Genomic DNA, 16938 nt, shown 5'->3' on the forward strand with positions numbered 1-16938 from the left:
GACCTTTTTTATTTTTTCATTTGGAAGAATGCACTATTTCTAAAGGTCAAGCAGATGTTATGTGCAGAAGAAGCCCATATGAACAGTACTATATAGAATTACCATCATGTATCCAAAGCCTAAATGCCTGTTATTTACCCATTGTATATAACTGTATTAACTAATTGCTGGGAATTAAGCTAATATATAAGGTTTTAATTGACACTATCCCAGTACCAAATTGTTTTCAACCCTAACCTGACAGAAAATGTGGAGTGTCTTATTCTTCAGTTGCAGTCTTTCCTCAGCTATCATCTCCTCACATACCTTGTGTTAACTCTAAAAGAAACTTTTCAAGAGACTCATCTACACAAAACTTGGATATTAATTTGCATGTCCTTCCATTTTATCTGGCAATCTTCATGCAAGTAATTTTTGAATCTTCAAAATGGGAGTTTTGTGAGGGCTTTATGAATAAGTGAGATCCTTTGCAGACTATAGCGTCTGCACAGTGTGCTAGAAATTTTTTGGTTTGTAATCCCACTTCGTTGTAAATAAGTTATTTGCAGTTCTTTCCCCAGTCAAGTGTAGGGAAATACCTTTTTTGTATCACTTTAATTAAAAGGCAAAAAATAAAAGAAACAAAGAAAAAATTATTAAATTGAAATAAATTATAATTCAACAAATTATATTACACTAGAAATAAATTATATTTCAATAAGTTGAAATAAATAAATAAATATATTATATAATTTCAATTATAAATTGAAATAAATCTAAATGCTGCACAAATAATATCTAATACTTCTCAAAGTATCCCTGATAAATCAAGTTCACAAATTTCCTCTGATTACTACCTTATTAATATTAGCAAGAGGTCTAAAAGTTATGATTTTGAAAAAAAAAAGTAGAGGATGTGCTATAATGTGATAAAATGTAGTGGTGTGGGAGTCTCATGGTCAAACAGTTGAGTGAGGTAGTTGAGGACAATCAGCACCCACGTGCTGGTGAAACAGACCTTCCTGGCAAAATAAACATAGAGTTTCACTGGAATGCTGAACATGCTATGAAAATATCTGCAGCTAAGTTTCTCTTTTACTGATAGACAAATTCTAGACGTGCTGAGAGACATCCCTCAGGGCTTTTTTTTACATTTCATTTACAAATGGATAACAGCATAAGTACCATTTCATATTTCTCAAAAATCATGCTATAGGATTAGTACTGAAATACATCATAAATCAAAAATATTTAGATAAATAAATAGGAATTAAAAGACATCAAGTACTAGAGCATATATATGATTCTGAGCCTATAGAATTCCCAAAATAAATTCATATGATGCAGAACTCCTCTATATAGGTTTGAGGTTAGATGGTGCAAGGATAATTCAGCCTGGAGGAAACTGGGGGGAGACCCCATTGTAGTTACAACTTCCTTGGGAGGGGGAGAGGAGGGGCAGGCACCAATCTCTTCTCAGTGGCCAGTGACAGGACTGAGGCCAGTGAAATCACCTGAAGTTGTGGCAGGGGAGATTCAGGCTGGCTATCAGGAGAAGTTTCTTCATCCAGAGCGTGGCTGGGCACTGGAAAAAGCTCCTCAGGGAAGTGGTCACAGCACAGCTCAAGGAGTGTTTGGACAATGCTCTCAAGCACATTGTGTGATTCCTGAGGTGTCCTGCACAGGGCCAGGAGCTGAAGTCAATGATCCTTTTGGGTTCATTCCATGTCAGGCTATTCTATGAGTCTATTAGCCAAACAAAACTGAACATAGTTGCCTAGGAGTATGAATATGTTCTGTAACTGATACTTGTTCAGGACTGTTCTATGCAAGGCAATAAGTGCACACTAAAATGAAAAACTCTTTTTCTAGATCTCAGATGCAGCTTTTCCTATCCATCTGCAAAGATACTAACATCCAGGTTCTCATTAATTTATATCTACTTTATTCACACAGAACGCTGCTGCAAAGAAAATTACCTAATCTCCTGTTGCCTTTTCCCCCTTTCTATAGCATCAAACAGAAGCTGCTCCTTTCAAGGCTGGTCATTATCTATTCGTTCCTTATCTACATCTTATTTGTGAAAAAATTCAGCATGGGATCAAGTACTGTAGACTAAATTACAAACCATACATCCTGCCATCCATTGAGCCTATTCAGGTAACAGGTAATATCCACTATTAGCATTTCATAGGAAAAAATCCTCCAATATCCAAAGTAAGGGCTAACATCTGAAACAGCAAAAATATTAAGGTATTTTGAAACAAAAGCTACTTTAAATTAGTGTCTGTATCATTTACAGTACAAATAAATTTTACTGGTGTTAAATTTTAATATTATCCCAAAGGTCAGTCCATTAAGTTCCTTCTAAGTAATTAAAGAAAAGGTGATTTTATCTGACTCCACCACCTTCCTCTCACTCAGACACCCTTCTGCTTGTTCCAAGAGGCAAAAGTGCTCAAAGATCATACAGAAATTCATAAAACTCAGAAGTATTTACAAAATCAATGGAAGCAGAAGTGTAAGTTCATATAATTTAAAAGCTGTACAGTGCAAGCACTGGAGAAATGCTTTCCTTCTGAGAATGAACATAATCAGGGGGTGATGCTTTTTTGATATGATCAATATATCATCAATATATTGGTATTTATCAATTACACTGTTTAGGTAAATTAGGTAAATACTAAAAAAACCTGATTTATTGTGTCAATCCAATATTCCAAGACACTGTAGGTAAGATGTTTGCCTCCACAATTTGAAGTGACAAGAAGGTTTATCTGTGGAATGAAATCTTTTTGTGACACCTTGAAATTCTGATCTAGGCTGCTTCCTGTAAGTACTGCCTCTTTTCCTTGGATCTGCAATCCCTTCCATATACCTAAATTCTAGAATCTTTTGACTTATTACACAGCAGTTTGATCTTTGAAATGACTCATCACTCCATCTAAGGCTTCAGCACTATCAAAACTAAGGCACTGGTAGCCTAATAACAGATATAGAGAGGCTAAAAATAACCACTTTCTTTTACTGAGTCGGTTTTGAAAGTAATACACATTTTCTGGCTTTTAAAATTTGATATTGTGTCTCAATAAAAGAATGCTTCATAGCATTTTGAATAACCAGCTACATACTATTCATATAAAATTAAATTTATCCAATATATAAAGTGCCAGAAATTGGGAATTTTTTCTAATAAAATTGAGAAAAGTTTGTGCTAGCATCAAAATGTAACATCTAATAATGTAAAAGATACAAAATATAGCGTACATATTTTAATTTCCACCTATGTAACATTTTTATTAATCAAAACACACATTTAAATGCTTTTTTATCGACCATGTGTTTATTATACAAGCTGTCCTATATAGTAAATAAAATCTATATTTAGAATTTATAAGTATTATTATATCTTAATTTATGCAGGCCAAATATATTTTTTATCCACCATAGTTTATCCGAGCACCTTAGGTTGGAACTCTGGAACTAATGGAGAAAAAACAGAGTCCATGACCTTTGGAAGAAGGGATAGGCCATTCAAGAGGACTACAGCAACATCATGAGCCTATATGGAGAGAAAGTTAGAAAGGCCAAAGCCCAACTAGCACCTAAACTGGCTACTGTAGTAAAAGACAACAAAAAATGTTTCCAATACATCAGCAACAAGAAGAGGACCAAGGAAAACTTCCAGCCTTGATTGGTGACAAAGGTGAGGAAAAGGCTGAGGCACTTAATGCCTTCTTTGCCTCAATCTTTAGTAGTAAGACTTGGTTCTTTGGGTACCCACCCTCTAAGCTGGAAGATAGGGACAGGAAGCTGAATGAATCCCCCATAATCCAGGAGGAAATGGTCAGCCACCTCCTAGACCACTTTGACCTGCGCAAGTCTGTGGGGCCAGATTGAATCCACCCAGAGATCCTGAGCCACAGAAGTGCTCACCATGCCACATTCAAGCATCTACCTGCCATCCTGCTCAACTGGGCAGGTCCCAGTTGACTGGATGTTGGCAAATCTGCTGCCACTCTACAAGAAGGATCAGAAGGAGGACTCAGGGAACTACAGATCTCAGTCCAGAGAAAGTCAAGGACCAAATCATCTTGAATGTTACCCTACAGCAAGTGCAATTGGACAATCAAGGGGGTTGGGAACAGCCAGCATAAGTTCCATACTTATGGAAAGGCAAGTCCTGTTTGACCAACCTGATCACCTTCTACAACAAAGGAAACCTGCTGAATGGGTGGGTGAGAGAGAGGTTGTGGATGTTGTCTGCCTGGCCGTCAGTAAAGCCTTTGACACCATCTTCTACAGTATCCTTCTTGAGAAACCAGCTGCTCAAGATTTGGATGGGTCACTCTTTCCTGGGTTAAAAACTATCTGGATGGCTAGGCCCAGAGAGTGGAGGTGAACAGACCTATAGCCAGTTGGCAGCCAGTCACCATTGGTGCTCTCAAGGGGTCAGGATTAGAGCCAGTACTGTTTAATGTCTTTATTGATCATCTGAGCAAAGGGACTGAGTGTGCCCTCAGTCACTCTGCAGATGATACCGGGTTGGGTAGGATTGTTATCTGCTGGAGGGCTGGAAGTTCTGCAGAGCGATCTGGGCAGGCTGGATCAATGGGCCAAGGCCAATGGTGTGAGGTTCAACAAGGCCCAGTGCTGGGTCCTGCCCTTGGGTCACAACAGCTCCAGGCAGTGCCACAGGCTGGGGCAGAGTGGCTGGAAAGGACCTGGGGGTGCTGGTGACAGCAGCTGGACATGAGCCAGGGTGTGCCCAGGTGGCCAAGAAGGCAATGGAATCCTGGCCTGGATCAGCAATGGTGTGGCCAGCAGGACCAGGGCAGGGATTGTCCCCCTGTGCTGGGCACTGGTGAGGCCACACGTCGAGTGCTGTGTCCAGCTCTGGGCCCTCACTGCAGGAAAGACACTGAGGAGCTGGAGTGAGTCCAGAGAAGGGCAATGGAGCTGGGGAACAGTCTCCACAGGAAACAAAGGACACAGGGCACAAGTCCTATGAGGAGCAGCTGAGGGTGTTTAGCCTGGATTAAAGAAGGCTCAGGTGTGATCTCACCACTCTCTACAACTGCCTGAAAGAAAGCTGTAGCCAGGTGGGGATTGGCCTCTTCTCCTGGGTAGCAAGTGAGAGGACAATGGTTTGGATATTAATAGATAATTCTCCACCAAAAGGGTTGTCTAGCATTGTAACAGGCTGCCCAGGGAAGGGGCTGAGTTACCATCTCTAGAGGTTTTTTAAAAGACATGTAGATGCAGCCCTTGGAGACATGGTTTAGCAGTGGACTTGGCAGTGCTGGATTAGTCGGACTCAACAATCTTAAGGGCCTTTTCAATCTAAACTAATCTACGATAAAAACACAACACTAAAAATTCTCTGGACTTAATCCAGTTCATTTCAAATCCACCAAAATAACACTGCAGCAGATTTTATTAATGTGGATTTTAGGAAGGAGTTATTTTAACTAGAGTTTTCAGAAACACATTTCAAAATTTAGAACAATTATAGAAATGAAATGCTCTTCTTTAAAATGCATAAAATTAAACTTAGTGCAAACCAAATTTAATAATATATAAAGAACAAAAAGAGACACTAAGTATGTTGAGGAAGATACAATTACAAGTGAAATTAAAGCTGAAAGATTCAGATGGGAAATTAAGTATTTTGAAAGTAACTTATTTTTCAATCTCTGATAACATCCTTAATTTTAATACAATCCATGTCATAAACTAAAATAGCTATGTAAGTCCTAGAACAATTTCTTAGAAGCAAGGAAAGAGGTATATGTTTAATACACAATCAATTAATCATCATTATTACCTAGAACAAAAGATAGGAAAGCAGAATTCAACATTTCCAAATTATTCAATATTAGTCAGTGTTTCGTAAGTTTTAATTTCTGCTCAAGACATGCAATTTTACATATATATCGTGGTAAGAACTTTGAAAACAGAACATTAACAGTACCTTAGTCTGTCTTTAAGCATATTTTTTCCTGCTGAGGCATACATATTCACAAACATATTTGATTTTCTTACAGAGCTTTCACATATGGGGTAAGAGTTGATCAGCTGGACATATATCCTTTCTTACAGGCAAGAAACTACAAAAATGGGGATCAGATACTTAAGGACTTACACCTGTTGTATCAAATTCTTTGTACTTATGAAATCAGCAAAAAGCACAGGATGTCCTGGCATATTTATTTATTTTTCTGCTGAAAATGGGGTGTTCTACTCTGGGAGTCATCACTCACTTTAATCCTAGTTTTTGCAAACAAGCTATTCCAGGGGGTTTAAAATAATTGCTTGCTAAGTTTGTAATTCATTCAACTCCCCAGAATATGAAGTTCATATTGAGATATTCATTACGAATTTTCATTGATTATTTTAATCTGAAGTTGTGGGAATTTTTTCCATCTAGAATAGTAATTTTTTTTCTGAGCTGCAAATTAGGATAAAACTGGAGAATCAAAAATCTATAAATAAATGTAAATAATTTCATAAATTAAATAAAAATTCAGACTTCAGTACAGTTGAGCTAGAGTAAGAATGGGGGTAAGTTGCTACTAGAATTGTTACTTGATACCCTGCATTTAGAACATGTGTTTAGTCCATCATATCATATTGCTAATGACTGTAAACACTGCTGTCACAGAGCAGCATCTTGGTAAAGCATTTCTTACCTGAATAAAACTATACAGCCAAAAAATGTTAGAACCATTTGAATTTTATATTGGATAACTCTCTTTTGATTCTCTTTTTTTATTTGGTGATAAGGGCACAGAAGTGATGAAGCCGGCTTTGCAATGTTAAGGCTTATACTTAACTAAAAGTCTTTTACTTCTAACAGAAACATTTTTCCTTAGAAATAAGCTTGTAAAGACAGTACCACTCTGGGACCTCTTGGCCTTATCGCCTCCCTGTTTAAAATCTAAAGGGAAAAAGTTTACTGAAATTCAGACTTCAATCAATATATAGCTCCTCAGACTTCAATTATGCATAGCTCTTGGAAGGGGAAGTAGACCTGAAAGCAGAAGTGTTTCTTTTTCATGCATTACCTTAAACTTAATGTAAAGTATCTAAAGCAAGAATTGAAGTGATTATGTTCTGTAATTTGCAATAAATTGACATCTACTTAAGTATAATTTTTCAGCTAATATTCAATTTATGCTTCCTTAAAATTTTTTGAATACCATATATTTTGAGGGCAGAAAATTCACATATGTTTCAATCTGTTCATTTCTCTAGTTTTCTGTACCAGTTTAATTTCCTAGTTCTTTCAGCTTTGTGTACCATCATCTCGTACTAAGGTTTTTTTTTCCCTGACCTGTGTTTCAAATTACACAAGTTTCCTTATTCTTACTAAGGGCAGCTATAAATTTAACAAAAGATAGGTTCTTTAAATAGCAATAGAATAAATTACTTTAATTTGCATTATGGGCACCATGGTTTTCTAAAACAATACAAAAAATACTTGCCATATCTGATAATTTTCTTCTTCTTTGATCCAGTCATTAATTTTTCAACCACATTTATTCTCATTAAAAGTTAAATAGGTCTAAAAAGATATAATGTACATTCTGGAAGTGTATAGAGAACTTTTACAGTTGAAATTTTCCTGATATAATTTTGCTTCTGAGTGTGATCCATGTAAGGACTAGTCAGTTGTTTCCTTTCATTGGATTATGCTATATTGCTTTATTATTTAATAGGCATAAGATTTTCACAATTAATAATTTAATTATTTTCTTTACATTTCACCCCAAGAAAAGAGGCACTTCAAGTTACTTCCTTAGTTTGTTTCCTTTGAGTATGCATTTCTTAATTAAAAAAACCCAACCAAAAACTATATTTTACTTTTATGCTACCCTGCATTTATGTTACACTAACACTTCTACTACTATTATAGCACCAAAGTTTGCCTGTTATTTCAATGAGACTATCAAGTCCCAGGCATTTCTTCTAGATGTTTATAGGCTTCTAAATGTTGCATCAAAAGTTTTAGCAATCTAATAGGGCTTCCTACAGACCCTATACTACATGTTACTTGATGTAAATAAAGCTGTTTTGTTTATAGTAATTTTTCATGCTTCATGAGCTCAAAGTACTTGATATCGATTTGGGGATTTGTAAGAACACAACTGGTGGAAACTGTAGAACTTCAGCGTTAGATAGCAGTTTTGTTGAAGAGCATTTCAGATTACTGTGCATTAAAAGACATTTATGATAGATTACTACCATGCTGTTGGGGAAAAAAAATCATCAAACTAGGATAAATATATAAGGCGTATCTTGCAGAACAGTTAGAATATGCCTCTGCTCTGTGCACATCCAGCATAGCTCTGAAGGCTTGAAACAGTTTTGGACATGTAATGAAAAGTACAGATTAAAAATGGGAAGGGTGTAAAAGAAAGGAACTACCAGATTAGGCCACCAAAAATGTGGGGGCAAAAAAAAAAAAGAAAGAGAGAAACAGAGAGAGAGATAGAGAGAGAGAGAGAAAGCAAAAGAGAAAGCAAGAAAAAGCAAAAGAAAGCAAGCAAGCAAGAAAATATCTGCAACAGGTACAGCTGATGCTGCTATGAGCTCTCTTCCAGCAATGAAATCTCTCATCTTAAGGATTCTAAGCCAATAAATGGATGATATTTTTTGCCATCCAGTTTTAAAATTTCTATATAAAAGGTCTGCTATGCCTTTAACACAAACTTACTTTGAATATTGTACAACCTTTCCAAGAGAAAAATAGTGCTAAGAGAAAATCTTCCTAAATTCAAGGAAATCTAATAGTCTTCAGGAGATCAACATGGGAAGCTAGTTTATTTGTACTTTTCTAATGACATGTAGTTTCTGGCAATATAAGGTGGGAGGAAAATCACTTTGCTCAGAACAATCTCCTGCCGTACATCTAAATTTCTGGCCATACTAGGAAAATTTATACTTTCCAGCTGAACACCCTTCCTGTTACTATTAGTAACTGTTAGTTACAGTCATTAAGCATGACTGTAAATTTATTTATTTAGTAAGGAAAGACAACAAATCACTACAAAGATAGATTGACAGAAGCTAGTGAGAACACTGGCCAAAAAATGGTGAGACTAGCCAGAAAATTTTGGTGAAAATTTAGTGGTGGCTCTGTTTCCTCCTATCAATTTCTATCCTATATCTTGGTTTCTTAGTGTTTTCAGAATGTTACCAGTTGTTAATGTTATCCGTTTCTTTAGCATTTTTGTAAGTCACACTAAAGGAAAATAGGAATTCAGGTAAGCAACTGAGTAATTTGTACTTTATGCTATTAGGTATTCTTTTCTCACTGGTGAAAACAAAATAGATCTTTAGTGCATTTTTTGTAATGTTAAATATCCCAGAGACATTTTTCTGCTCACCTATGGGAAACCCTATAAATAATGTAGATATATCAAAATACCTACCTTAACTGTTTTTATTCTCAGCCAAGCACAGATTATGCCTAAAAATTCCTAGAACATTGCTGCACAGAGAAATGGATTTGTTGTTAATCTAAGGTTTGTAAGTTGAAAGAGGGAAGTTAAATGAACATTAGTTCCTGGAGCACATCTGCACATCCAGCCACCCTTTATATCATTATTCTGTCACTGGATAGGACATTACTAATGTTTTATTTGATGTTCTCTCAAGTGTTTGACAGAGACAGAGAGAGAGAGAAAGAGCACCCACAAGTGCATTCACAAAAAATCACCTCAAATCTGTGGTATTTCTTATTTTATATTATAACAGTGAGCAAACTGTTCAACAGAATGTTTATCCTCCTTCCATAAACTTTCACACTAGTAGCATGTCTTTTCACTTCTATAAAAAGTCTGTTTCTTGAGAACCTAACTTTGCCTTGAAATACTTGATGCTATTTCATTTCCTAAGTGGAGAGAAAAAAATAAGTAAAAAAACAGAAGTTTATGAGTTTAACCTAAAATTATGAGTGTAGAGGTAATAATTGCAAACAAAGATAAACAACTAATTACCTTTCCAAAACAGTAAAGGTTATTTGAATAGCAGCTGCTTTGACTCATTACTTTTTATGATCCTCTCATGTAAACAAGCACAAATGTGACCACAGTCTGAAAAACTGTAGTGGTACCTGAGTGATGATCATGCAACGGTTTCTCTGTTCCAGAATCAGACATGAGATTTTCATCGCTCTGTTATAACATATCCTAGAAGACTGGAAAATAAACCTTTGCCTCATGAGCTCTGTATTTAATATAAACTTATTATGAATTGAGCCTCTCTAAATTTACAGAGTTGGACTTAATTCTTTGTGACTGAATGTGTTTAAGTAGTCTTTGCAATGTGGGCGTTCAAATATACATCTAAATAATTTGTGTATGTTTTGAGGTTTTTATTACCCTCCCCCATATATGACCAAGTACGCATTTTACAATACTACTTCTTCATGTGAATAATGCTCGAGCACTTTGGTTCAGGACGAATAACTAAACAAAGCTAAGCTCTTACCCCATTTAAATTTTCTAGTGACTTTCAAGTCCTCAAAGATGATAGCTTTTTGTGCTTTTTTCCCCTCTAAGCTTCTTTTGTTATGTGAGATGGTCTTATGAGAAGTTTTCTACACTGCACAGTCCAAAACAATTTTTTTTCCAGGGAGGTAAAATTTTGAAACATCTTTTGGAAGAGCTTATAATGGAAATGGCAAAAAGGAAAAATGTAATTGGGGTTTCAAAATCCAGTTTGCAATCTCCAATTTTCACAGCATTTTGCCATGAAAACCGAAACCTTAGAATGGCATAACTGAATCTTAGAATACTGGAAGTAACAGAAAGTCAAGCTCAGCAGTCAGACCATAGGTTCAAGTATTGGACCAGAGATTTTTGAATGAGGTTTGGTTTTCATTGTTTTAATTTCTGGAATTAGAAGGGTGGATAGACGGCCTAGAGAAAACCATTCCCATCACGCTTACTTTTCCTGTCTGGAACTATATAGGCCTTAGATCATCTTGGCCAAGGCAGGAGGGGAAAGAGTGGAAATATTTATAACATCTCTGAGAGATACTAAAGTCCTCACCAAACTATTTGTTTGGAAATCACAGTGGGATTTTCCTGTCTTTATTGCTCCTGAGTATTCTTGCAGGTGAAGTCTCTCCCTGAAAGCAGAGAGAAAAGATGTTACAGATCCCAGACAAGGAGAGAATGCAGGGATAGTCTATGCAAACTAATCTACCAAAGGAATCAGTTATTCCTCTAATTGCGTATGTAATAAATGGCACTTGAAAAAAAAACACTAAGAGCACTAGACTTCCCAGTAGACCTGTGAAATTGCTATTACACATTTGTGAGACAGCACCGAGGGAACTATGCTACCTCCCTGATCAGAGAATGGATTTAAAGAAGATGGAGTGAGTTTCTTGGAAATGCACAGTGATATGATGTGAAGCAAAGGACCCAATTCAGAACATAGCAAATTCAGACTAGATATTGGAAAAGTGTTTTACCATGGAATAGTCAAATCCTGAAACAGTTTGTCCAGAGAGACTGTAGAACCTCTTTTCCTGGGAGTATTCAAGACTGAACTGGGCAATCTGTTCTCAATAGATCTTCTTTGAGCAATGGTTGGACCAAGTGGTTTACAGAGGTCCTTTCCAACATAAATCATTCCAAGATTCCATGATTGTATAGTGCTACATATCCATAATTTGTCTTTGGCCCTTTCATATTTGTTTGCATGTACTAAGTTAACTGAGCAGGCAGATTTGTCTTATTTATCATCAGTGTGTGGTTATTTTTCTTTAGTGGAACATACTTTTACTAAAACATACTGTGCAGCTTTGGCACAAATACTGTCATGAAATACTGTAATATAGACCTTTTTAAAGTAACTGAAAGTAGCTAGGCACATATGCACAATGGCAGCCAAAGGTATAGTTTGACATCTCCAGAGCAGGACATGCTAAGTCATTAGGAACACACAGAAAACAAAACAGATACCTCTGAAAAGAATTTGAGGAGTGAAAAATATGTGACATATCCTAGCTACTAACTGTTATTAGTAAGTGCTATTAGTAGACAGCTATTGCTTCCCTCCTGTAACCCTTGCTGTATGTTACTTAAGGTCTTAAAGCATCAAGGAACAGATGCAGGTAATAGGATCAAAACAAATATTAACAGAATTCAAAATCCTATCTATACATTTTCATTCCTATTAGCAAATGTTATTATCACCTTGTCACCTTTAAATATGTAGTCTAAACATACATTATTAAATCAAATTTCTAATTACTGAATCTAGTTCCTTTAGATTACTGGAGGAGCTTTGGATTTGATCCTGGATCAGTGGTGGATCCATTCTATTACCAAAAAAATCCTTTTGTTCTAAGAAATAACCTGTATTCTTGTTCATTAAAATAAACTCAAAGCTAATCTCTTCTAGATCTGCTGAATACCTTATACTGACTATGGGAAAGGAACATTGACATTCTTCACATTGGCAAGGACCAAGCTACATTCAAATCACCCTATCAACTGGCACAGAGTGATGCTTGTCTGACACCCTTTTTCATGAAACCTTTTCCTTCCAGTGGCAAAAAAATTAATTCTTGGAACTTGTCCATTGAGGCAAACTATTTAGAAGTCAAATGGGATTGCCTTGTTTTCCTGCATGTTCCCAGCTTCCTCTCACATTCATAGTTTTAACACAAATCTCACAGGTTTTCCTGCTAGCTCCAAAGCCTTCTCTACAGGAAGATAAAATGTAGTTAAAATTCTTTAACTCTATTTAAGATGACTTTTAAAGAAACTTACTGAGGTTGTTTCAGTATTTTACAAAAAAGTTCCATCTAAATTACTCTTCAGCTCTGTACCTGATGTCTCCACATGTTTATAGCATCAGCTGAGCACCACTGACCTGACACCATGAGCTTGTGTGTTCAACAGATATCTTCACTAATGCTCAAATAATATTGCTATATTAAAGCAGATTTTAAATATATGAACACATTAAACAGTTATGCTAATAATTTTAAGGTAGATAGCTACATCTATTTTAAAAAGTGTTTAAATCCTGATTACTCTCTGTTTGATTATGAAGAAACTGTCCTGTTAAATTATCAGGTGTATACTTATTAAATTAAGAAATCTGAACCATTCATTCTCAGCAACATTCATATTAAAATATATTTGAATAAGTGAATTTTATTAGTTCATATTTTTACAAGTTCCAACAGCATGAAAATTAATGCTACTCATATAGTTCAGGTCACATAACTCCAGCAATCAGAAAATGTAAGCCTTTCAAAACATGAAAATAGCACCCTTAATAGTCACTTCCTTAAAATATTGACAACATAAGTTCCTTATTTAGTTTATCTCTATAGACAATTATAAAGAACAGTAATACAATGTTTACTAAGTTGTAAAATTTATTTGTGTCTTTGAGGTAGGGATACCATATGCCAATTATCTTAACATCTTGGGTGCCAGAACTACGTAGTAGTAAACAAATCAATAATACACTGCCAGACAAGTAAACAACAAAATTCTAAATTAGAAACTGTTACTAAATTCTGAGAATGCTATTTATGGGCCTGTAAGTTGGAAAACACTCTTCTTCCTTTTTCTTTGTTTGTGTGGAAGTAGCTAAGACATTATCTAAGACAGATCAAGAGGAGCTTTCCAAACCAAGCAGAAGGAAGGAAGGAAGGGGGCTTAAGATGGAAAGAGGTATGCATTTTATTGGAGAACCAAACAGATTTGCAAAGCAGCTATTATTTTTATAGCTCTATATGTAGATAAAGACCATTTTAGTTGCCCAGAGGCTTTATTCTGTATTAGGAGAAGAATGGAGGTTTATGCAATATCCCAGACTTCAGAAAGTTGAGAAACCAGTGCATAAACCTCCATTCTTCTCCTAATACAGAATAAAGCCTCTGGGCAACTAAAATGGTATGCTGCATTCAATTTTGAGTGTTATTCTGGTTTATTAGTAATTATTAAGTGGTATAAGGACAAGATTGACACTTCAAGAAAAATAATAGTATATTAGAGCAATCTCCATAAGTAAACAATGCCATAATGGATGCTACTTGGTCAGACCAGGTCCCATACATTAAATGGAGAAATAGAAAATAGATTTTTTTTGACAGCAACTAATTTTAATGAAAGTAGTTTTTAAAACTTTTTTCCACTTATGAAAGTAGGTTTTTTAACAGACAGCAATAGGGGACAAACACAAGGATTTCTGGATAGTAAAACCTAGTGTTGCCTCACCATTGCATGGATGTTTATGTTTAAATACTGATGAAAAGTTATTTTTGTGAAATCCTAGGCCAAAACAACACTGGAGATAAAATTTTCAGAGGACATATTGTACAATAATAATTGCCTGGGAAACCTGACAAAAAGAATCTAAGATACTAAGATTTATTTTAAGTATACAACATCTTGGGAAATTCCACAACTAGTGAAATTAGGACTGATTATGTTTTTTATCTAATTTTTCCAGTCTGAAATTTCAGTAGTGAAAAATAGAATATAGAAAGATGAAATGGCAAGATGATTTGGCTGGCATATGACTAATGGCCTTTAAAAATGCTAAGGTGGGGTTTTCTTTAAACAACTAGCCTGTGTATATAGACCATGCAACAGTGCTAGCTATCTGCAAAGAGGTACCTGAAATTTATGAAGATAACCAGAATAGCTTCATTTATTACATGGAATATTTTGTATTATTGACTAGAAAATTATTTGAAGTATTTTTTCCCAATTTCACAACTACTATTTCTTATTCATAGTACTTTTTATTCTAAGAATATAAAATTATCTAAAAATTCACTTTAGCATGAACTTGTAATTACCTTGTTTCTGCTTTTCTTTTACATAAGAGGAAATATTGTCAGAGAGAGATTAAATGACTTGCACAAGACCACACATTAAGCAACTGGCTAAACCCCCTGGATCACAGATAATCACAGTCATCTTCTTGACTATCCTGGGTTTTGAACAGCTCTTGTGTATATCAATTCAAAGCACTTACCTTCTCATTTAAAAATGCAGGAATAATCTCAACTTCTAAGTAAAATTCATTAGTCAATGATCCTGATAGATCTTTCTGTGTAATGAAATGCTACTGTATTCCTTGAAGGAACTACAGCACTGTTCTAAATAAGTTGAGTGCAAAGTTAGTAATGGTCATGAAGAGACAGAGAAAGCATTGGAATGATTATAAGCAGTATTTAATATCACAAAAGCGTTGGAATGATTATAAGCAGTATTTAATATCAAAAACTACAAGCACATACTGTTTTTTAACTAATTCAGTTTAGAACCTTTGCTAGCTGATTTTGCCTTTTAAATGTTAAGTCTCTTCAGTTTGAATAATAAAGATGTACTAGTCAGTTCTAACTCAAATTTTAGCATATGTAATTTCTCCTTCTCATTTATTTTAAAAAATGTAGCTGTTACATATTTTTAAGTTCACTACCAAACTTAAAAGAGAAAATACTTCAAAGTTGTATATTTGGCTTATTAAGTGTCCTTTATGGTTTTCATTGAGGTTTTCAGAACTGTGATATGTGTAGAGTGAAACAAAATAAATTCTAGAAAAACAATTACATAGATTTAATTTTTTACATTTGAGACATACTACCCCTATCTTTTGATGCATTTTCTATACTTTTATACACAATTTTTCCCAGTTCTAGAGAGTTTTATCCACCATATTCAGAGTAATTTGAGGTCTTCAGAAATACAAGCTGGTTACTTGTACCACAATAAATCCAAAGGAATCCATTCAGAAATGTTCTTTTGAAAACAGTTTAAATAGGGGAGAAATATAAAAATATCTAAATTTGAAAAGGGAACTGCAAGTCTTCTAAAAGTACAGGTGTCTTTCACAAAAATTGTGGGGTTTTTTGCAAGTCACTGCTTTTACAAGAATAATAAGATATTTTTCTTTGCTTTTTATACAAAAAAAGGGAGGAAAAAATTAGTAATTGACTGAAACCTTGACATGAAAGTCCTTGAAAGATCATCCTTTTTCTGATATTTCTTGAATATATTTGTAAAGCAATTTTTTACAGTTTGCTTTGCATTTCCATACTATAGTTACTGGCTTCATTCAACAAGTTTTACTGTGAGACTTTATTCTAAGAAAGTTATTTGATGGTGAATTATATTGAACTTCTTTACTGTGCTTTGCTTTACTACTTCCAAAAGGGAAGCGCATCTTAAGCATTTTTACTAATCCCATAAAATTAAAATAAAATCCAGCAACTTCAGTTAAGCAGCATGTCCTGTCAAAACATTTTTATTCTAAGAATGAAGACTTAAAAAACAAAAATACTTTTCATATTGAAGTTTACATTCCCGTTTAAAGAGGTGTCATATGGATTGTAATTTAAAATGGTCCTGAAATCTTAATAAAAGAAATAGTACGTGTACTCTCCTTTCCACCTTGACTTAGTATCCTCTCAGTAACCAATCACTTATCACTAATCACTTAATACTGAATATATTCAAGCCAATCATTATGATTTATAAAAATTAAATATTTTTGCAATTAGAAAACAGAAATTCAGCACTCAGTTTTAAAGGTCAAAAAAATACTAGACCACTAGAGGGTTTTTTATATAAAAGAAACAGGAATGTATTGGAAAAAGCTTTCAATTTAACATTTATTAATTTTTGAAGCTTATTATTTGTTCTTTCAAATCTTACGTAGTGAAAAATTTATCATTAACTTCAGACAAGAATGAGTTCCCAGAAGGGATACAAATGTGTAGCAACAGAAGAGCCGTGTGGAAACCAAATATATTAAAAGACATATATAAAGATTACATATTTGAAAATACAGTTCTAATTTACAATTGCTGAATCTCTTTTTATTTCTTAATTATATATGAAGTGGAAATGAACTTACTGTTAGGTAGAAATAGAGATAACACTGCCAGAGAATATTCAAGTATGTCTT

The 16938-nt window shown here is 34.8% G+C and overlaps 1 protein-coding gene across 6 annotated transcripts in view; it reads right to left on the minus strand.

Annotated features, from left to right (window-relative positions):
* Nucleotides 1–16938, minus strand: part of PDE4D (phosphodiesterase 4D) — a 527299-nt gene that overhangs the window by 332008 nt on the left and 178353 nt on the right. Inside the window, exon 1 of one of the 6 annotated variants that reach the window (XM_072922393.1) lies at nucleotides 1–4811. This exon is cut by the window's left edge and continues 23543 nt beyond it. The exons of the other annotated variants lie outside the window; for them this stretch is intronic. The gene's annotated coding sequence lies outside the window, so the exon portion shown is untranslated. Of the gene's footprint in view, nucleotides 4812–16938 lie in introns of those variants that run through there. 6 annotated transcript variants of the gene reach the window in all.

This window comes from Taeniopygia guttata, chromosome Z (assembly GCF_048771995.1).
Source record: "Taeniopygia guttata chromosome Z, bTaeGut7.mat, whole genome shotgun sequence".
In the NCBI taxonomy this organism is placed as follows: domain Eukaryota; kingdom Metazoa; phylum Chordata; class Aves; order Passeriformes; family Estrildidae; genus Taeniopygia; species Taeniopygia guttata.